Genomic DNA, 8,121 nt, shown 5'->3' with positions numbered 1-8,121 from the left:
AGTCTTACAACCCTCAACCATATGTAGTCCAAGCAGTACTTTAAAATTGAATTTAATGTACATAACAGCATGGACTGCGATATGCGTTCAAAATGTCGATGTTCATGTGTCCTGCAGTTCACACGATGACGCACAGTTTGCTGCGTTCTTCATCGACCCATGAGCCAAGTGATCCACCGCTTAGAGTATTTTTTTATTTATTTTTATTTATAACAAATGTCAATTTTTTTTTGCATATATTAATTGAAAGAGTAAAATTAAATAATATTAATAATATATAAATTGATTTTCTTTCAATAATATATATCAAATATATTTAACTCTAAACATTTTTATTAAGTTGCGAATGTCTTAGTTCAACAATAATACAGTGGTGGTATTTATTATGATTCAATTATTTTGTATTTTTTTAATCATTTTATGTATATATAATAATATAATAAATATATACCACTTTTGTTATTGTGAACAAATTAACTTATCATTCAATCAAATGAATAATAAGTACAACTTTTTATTTTCATGTTTAAAGGTTTTTAAAAGAAAAAAATAAGAAAAAACATTACAAAATGTACCATCATATATTATATTTAATATGATATAATTGATGGATCACAAATTGAATGAAAAAGAATAAAAAGAATTATGGATTCAAAATATTATATAAATTTTTTTTTTTTTTCTTTTTTTTTTTTTTTTTTTTTCTTTTTGTTCGTTTGTTTGCTTGTCTGTTTGTTTGTTTGTTTGTTTGTTTTTCTTACGGATATGGAACACAATAATGATCCTTCCGCAGGTTCACCTACGGAAACCTTGTTACGACTTTTACTTCCTCTAAATAATCAAGTTCGGTCAACTTTTGCGAAACAACCGTGACACACGAGGCGTCACAGTGATCACGTCCGGAGACCTCACTAAATAATTCAATCGGTAGTAGCGACGGGCGGTGTGTACAAAGGGCAGGGACTTAATCAATGCGAGTTAATAACTCGCACTTACTGGGAATTCCAAGTTCATGTGAACAGTTTCAGTTCACAATCCCAAGCATGAAAGTGGTTCAGCGGTTTACCCGGACCTCTCGGTCTAGGAAATACACGTTGATACTTTCATTGTAGCGCGCGTGCAGCCCAGGACATCTAAGGGCATCACAGACCTGTTATTGCTCAATCTCGTTACTGCTAGACGCAATTTGTCCATTTAAGAAGCTAGTGTCCTTATAATGGGACAAACCAACAGGTACGACTCCACTTATATAAACACATTCAAACACTTGTACATTCAAGATGTACGCATGAAAGAAGGCTATATAAGTTTCAACATCATAATCCTGAAAGCATCTATTTAATATATTTGAGTCTCGTTCGTTATCGGAATTAACCAGACAAATCACTCCACGAACTAAGAACGGCCATGCACCACCACCCATAGATTCGAGAAAGAGCTATCAATCTGTCTTACACGCTTATGTTCGGACCTGGTAAGTTTTCCCGTGTTGAGTCAAATTAAGCCGCAGGCTCCACTCCTGGTGGTGCCCTTCCGTCAATTCCTTTAAGTTTCAGCTTTGCAACCATACTTCCCCCGGAGCCCAAAAGCTTTGGTTTCCCGGGAAGCGACTGAGAGAGCCATAGTAGTAGCTACACCCAATTGCTAGCTGGCATCGTTTATGGTTAGAACTAGGGCGGTATCTGATCGCCTTCGAACCTCTAACTTTCGTTCTTGATTAATGAAAACATCTTTGGCAAATGCTTTCGCTTAAGTTAGTCTTACGACGGTCCAAGAATTTCACCTCTCGCGTCGTAATACTAATGCCCCCAAACTGCTTCTATTAATCATTACCTCTTGATCTAAAAACCAATGAAAGTAGAACAGAGGTCTTATTTCATTATTCCATGCACAAAATATTCAGGCATTTGGAGCCTGCTTTAAGCACTCTAATTTGTTCAAAGTAATTGTACCGGCCCACAACAACACTCGATGAAGAGCACTGAAGTAGGTTTAAATAGGAGGAATATATAAAAAATACATTGTATTAATTATATATAAGAACTCCACCGGTAATACGCTTACATACATAAGGTAATGTACATACCACAATATATAGTTGTACTACCCGTATGAAGCACAAATTCAACTACGAACGTTTTAACCGCAACAACTTTAATATACGCTATTGGAGCTGGAATTACCGCGGCTGCTGGCACCAGACTTGCCCTCCAATAGGTCCTTGTTAAAGGATTTAAAGTGTACTCATTCCAATTACAGGGCCTCGGATATGAGTCCTGTATTGTTATTTTTCGTCACTACCTCCCCGAACTGGGAGTGGGTAATTTACGCGCCTGCTGCCTTCCTTAGATGTGGTAGCCGTTTCTCAGGCTCCCTCTCCGGAATCGAACCCTGATTCCCCGTTACCCGTTGCAACCATGGTAGTCCTAGATACTACCATCAAAAGTTGATAGGGCAGACATTTGAAAGATCTGTCGTCGGTACGGGACCATACGATCTGCAAGTTATCTAGAGTTCAACCAATTTAACGATCAAATGATCGCTTGGTTTTAGTCTAATAAAAGCACACGTTCCATAAGGTCCGTGTTTATATTGCATGTATTAGCTCTAGAATTACCACAGTTATCCAAGTAACTGTTAACGATCTATGGAACCATAACTGATATAATGAGCCTTTTGCGGTTTCACTTTTAATTTGTTTGTACTTAGACATGCATGGCTTAATCTTTGAGACAAGCATATAACTACTGGCAGGATCAACCAGAATAATATTTGTATTTATATATTTTTCTTTGTTTTTCATATTTGAAAATTTCATAAATTACGGTGTATATAAAAAGTAAAGGGGCGACCCCCCTTTAGCTTTTCTTATCAAAATTCAAAAACCGTTTTTTATGAAAAAGAATTTTCGTTCTCTATATTATATATTTTATATAAAAATATAAGAACGATATTTCTTCTTAATATTTGCCAATTTTCAAATAATTTATCATTCTTAATAACATTTTACTTTTTTTTCAAATGCATTTTTAATGTAATAATTTCATATATTACATAATTTTTCTCTTTGAATTGAAATTAATAATTTCATAATTCTATTTTTTAATCATAAATATATATGATTGAAAAAATTTTCTCCTCTTTTCCTTTGTTTAAAATTTAATTTTTCTTATAAATTTTTGTTTTTCTTATTTTTTTCTCTTCATCATCTGTTTAATTTCCTGTATTTATACAAGAAACAAACAGTTGAGGATAATTTCTATGTAATGCTAGTATAGAATATAAAATTTTGAATTCAAAAATTTATTTCTATTTAAACTAACTATAGAAAACCAGGAATAAAATACAATAACACCAATATGCCATAACATGTTAGTATAGAATATAGATTCTTCATATATGTATATATATTCGAAAATTTTTTCTATTTAAACTAACGTATGGAAAACCAGGAATAAAATCATAATATTACCAGTTTAATATGGCTCAAATTCGAGTTTCATATAGTTATGATTCGATTTATATGCTTCAATATCATTGGTTAGTTAACTTTTGATATTTTCATATTATATCACATGCCTTCACCGTGAGTGTTTTTTGCCATGCACACCTCACATTGTCAAAAATGTATGGGAAAAATTCATTTCAATACATTTCAGTTTGATTTGAAATGTCTTTATTATATATTTTAGTGCCAATATGCCAAGGTTATATTCCATAACTCTCTATTTAAACTAACGTATGGAAAACCAGGCATAAAATCACAATATTACCAGTTTAATATGGCTCAAATTCGAGTTTCATATAGTTATGATTCGATTTATATGCTTCAATATCATTGGTTAGTTAACTTTTGATATTTTCATATTATATCACATGCCTTCACCGTGAGTGTTTTTTGCCATGCACACCTCACATTGTCAAAAATGTATGGGAAAAATTCATTTCAATACATTTCAGTTTGATTTGAAATGTCTTTATTATATATTTTAATGGCAATATGCCAAGGTTATATTCCATAAAATGTTAGTATAGAATATAGATTCTTCATATATGTATATATATTCGAGAATTTTTTTCTATTTAAACTAACGTATGGAAAACCAGGCATAAAATCACAATATTACCAGTTTAATATGGCTCAAATTCGAGTTTCATATAGTTATGATTCGATTTATATGTTTCAATATCATTGGTTAGTTAACTTTTGATATTTTCATATTATATCACATGCCTTCACCGTGAGTGTTTTTTGCCATGCACACCTCACATTGTCAAAAATGTATGGGAAAAATTCATTTCAATACATTTCAGTTTGATTTGAAATGTCTTTATTATATATTTTAGTGCCAATATGCCAAGGTTATATTCCATAACATGTTAGTATTAGAATATAGATTCTTCATATATGTATATATATTCGAAAATTTTTTCTATTTAAACTAACGTATGGAAAACCAGGCATAAAATCACAATATTACCAGTTTAATATGGCTTAAATTCGAGTTTCATATAGTTATGATTCGATTTATATGCTTCAATATCATTGGTTAGTTAACTTTTGATATTTTCATATTATTTCACATGCCTTCACCGTGAGTGTTTTTTGCCATGCACACCTCACATTGTCAAAAATGTATGGGAAAAATTCATTTCAATACATTTCAGTTTGATTTGAAATGTCTTTATTATATATTTTAGTGCCAATATGCCAAGGTTATATTCCATAACATGTTAGTATTAGAATATAGATTCTTCATATATGTATATATATTCGAAAATTTTTTCTATTTAAACTAACGTATGGAAAACCAGGCATAAAATCACAATATTACCAGTTTAATATGGCTTAAATTCGAGTTTCATATAGTTATGATTCGATTTATATGCTTCAATATCATTGGTTAGTTAACTTTTGATATTTTCATATTATTTCACATGCCTTCACCGTGAGTGTTTTTTGCCATGCACACCTCACATTGTCAAAAATGTATGGGAAAAATTCATTTCAATACATTTCAGTTTGATTTGAAATGTCTTTATTATATATTTTAGTGCCAATATGCCAAGGTTATATTCCATAACATGTTAGTATTAGAATATAGATTCTTCATATATGTATATATATTCGAAAATTTTTTCTATTTAAACTAACGTATGGAAAACCAGGCATAAAATCACAATATTACCAGTTTAATATGGCTTAAATTCGAGTTTCATATAGTTATGATTCGATTTATATGCTTCAATATCATTGGTTAGTTAACTTTTGATATTTTCATATTATTTCACATGCCTTCACCGTGAGTGTTTTTTGCCATGCACACCTCACATTGTCAAAAATGTATGGGAAAAATTCATTTCAATACATTTCAGTTTGATTTGAAATGTCTTTATTATATATTTTAGTGCCAATATGCCAAGGTTATATTCCATAACTCTCTATTTAAACTAACGTATGGAAAACCAGGCATAAAATCACAATATTACCAGTTTAATATGGCTCAAATTCGAGTTTCATATAGTTATGATTCGATTTATATGCTTCAATATCATTGGTTAGTTAACTTTTGATATTTTCATATTATATCACATGCCTTCACCGTGAGTGTTTTTTGCCATGCACACCTCACATTGTCAAAAATGTATGGGAAAAATTCATTTCAATACATTTCAGTTTGATTTGAAATGTCTTTATTATATATTTTAATGGCAATATGCCAAGGTTATATTCCATAAAATGTTAGTATAGAATATAGATTCTTCATATATGTATATATATTCGAGAATTTTTTTCTATTTAAACTAACGTATGGAAAACCAGGCATAAAATCACAATATTACCAGTTTAATATGGCTCAAATTCGAGTTTCATATAGTTATGATTCGATTTATATGTTTCAATATCATTGGTTAGTTAACTTTTGATATTTTCATATTATATCACATGCCTTCACCGTGAGTGTTTTTTGCCATGCACACCTCACATTGTCAAAAATGTATGGGAAAAATTCATTTCAATACATTTCAGTTTGATTTGAAATGTCTTTATTATATATTTTAGTGCCAATATGCCAAGGTTATATTCCATAACATGTTAGTATTAGAATATAGATTCTTCATATATGTATATATATTCGAAAATTTTTTCTATTTAAACTAACGTATGGAAAACCAGGCATAAAATCACAATATTACCAGTTTAATATGGCTTAAATTCGAGTTTCATATAGTTATGCTTCGATTTATATGCTTCAATATCATTGGTTAGTTAACTTTTGATATTTTCATATTATTTCACATGCCTTCACCGTGAGTGTTTTTTGCCATGCACACCTCACATTGTCAAAAATGTATGGGAAAAATTCATTTCAATACATTTCAGTTTGATTTGAAATGTCTTTATTATATATTTTAGTGCCAATATGCCAAGGTTATATTCCATAACATGTTAGTATAGCTAATATGAATTCTTCATATATGTATATATATTCGAAAATTTTTTCTATTTAAACTAACGTATGGAAAACCAGGCATAAAATCACAATATTACCAGTTTAATATGGCTTAAATTCGAGTTTCATATAGTTATGATTCGATTTATATGCTTCAATATCATTGGTTAGTTAACTTTTGATATTTTCATATTATTTCACATGCCTTCACCGTGAGTGTTTTTTGCCATGCACACCTCACATTGTCAAAAATGTATGGGAAAAATTCATTTCAATACATTTCAGTTTGATTTGAAATGTCTTTATTATATATTTTAGTGCCAATATGCCAAGGTTATATTCCATAACATGTTAGTATTAGAATATAGATTCTTCATATATGTATATATATTCGAAAATTTTTTCTATTTAAACTAACGTATGGAAAACCAGGCATAAAATCACAATATTACCAGTTTAATATGGCTTAAATTCGAGTTTCATATAGTTATGATTCGATTTATATGCTTCAATATCATTGGTTAGTTAACTTTTGATATTTTCATATTATATCACATGCCTTCACCGTGAGTGTTTTTTGCCATGCACACCTCACATTGTCAAAAATGTATGGGAAAAATTCATTTCAATACATTTCAGTTTGATTTGAAATGTCTTTATTATATATTTTAGTGCCAATATGCCAAGGTTATATTCCATAACTCTCTATTTAAACTAACGTATGGAAAACCAGGCATAAAATCACAATATTACCAGTTTAATATGGCTTAAATTCGAGTTTCATATAGTTATGCTTCGATTTATATGCTTCAATATCATTGGTTAGTTAACTTTTGATATTTTCATATTATTTCACATGCCTTCACCGTGAGTGTTTTTTGCCATGCACACCTCACATTGTCAAAAATGTATGGGAAAAATTCATTTCAATACATTTCAGTTTGATTTGAAATGTCTTTATTATATATTTTAGTGCCAATATGCCAAGGTTATATTCCATAACTCTCTATTTAAACTAACGTATGGAAAACCAGGCATAAAATCACAATATTACCAGTTTAATATGGCTCAAATTCGAGTTTCATATAGTTATGATTCGATTTATATGCTTCAATATCATTGGTTAGTTAACTTTTGATATTTTCATATTATATCACATGCCTTCACCGTGAGTGTTTTTTGCCATGCACACCTCACATTGTCAAAAATGTATGGGAAAAATTCATTTCAATACATTTCAGTTTGATTTGAAATGTCTTTATTATATATTTTAGTGCCAATATGCCAAGGTTATATTCCATAACTCTCTATTTAAACTAACGTATGGAAAACCAGGAATAAAATCACAATATTACCAGTTTAATATGGCTCAAATTCGAGTTTCATATAGTTATGATTCGATTTATATGCTTCAATATCATTGGTTAGTTAACTTTTGATATTTTCATATTATATCACATGCCTTCACCGTGAGTGTTTTTTGCCATGCACACCTCACATTGTCAAAAATGTATGGGAAAAATTCATTTCAATACATTTCAGTTTGATTTGAAATGTCTTTATTATATATTTTAGTGCCAATATGCCAAGGTTATATTCCATAACTCTCTATTTAAACTAACGTATGGAAAACCAGGCATAAAATCACAATATTACCAGTTTAATA

At 30.1% G+C, this 8,121-nt stretch overlaps 1 non-coding gene and 1 pseudogene across 1 annotated transcript; both read right to left on the bottom strand.

Moving 5' to 3' along the window:
• Nucleotides 1-7: 7 nt before the first annotated feature.
• LOC129252527 (5.8S ribosomal RNA) lies at nt 8-188 on the bottom strand (annotated as a pseudogene).
• A 588-nt stretch (nt 189-776) lies between these two features.
• LOC129252528 (small subunit ribosomal RNA) lies at nt 777-2,767 on the bottom strand. The gene has a single exon (XR_008583489.1). It is a non-coding gene; the product is annotated as a small subunit ribosomal RNA (ribosomal RNA).
• Between the last annotated feature and the right edge of the window lie 5,354 nt (nt 2,768-8,121).

Source organism: Anastrepha obliqua, unplaced genomic scaffold (assembly GCF_027943255.1).
Source record: "Anastrepha obliqua isolate idAnaObli1 unplaced genomic scaffold, idAnaObli1_1.0 ptg000251l, whole genome shotgun sequence".
Taxonomy (NCBI): Eukaryota; Metazoa; Arthropoda; class Insecta; order Diptera; family Tephritidae; genus Anastrepha; species Anastrepha obliqua.
Note: the sequence above shows the minus strand (reverse complement) of the source record. Positions and strands in the feature narration are given on the sequence as shown.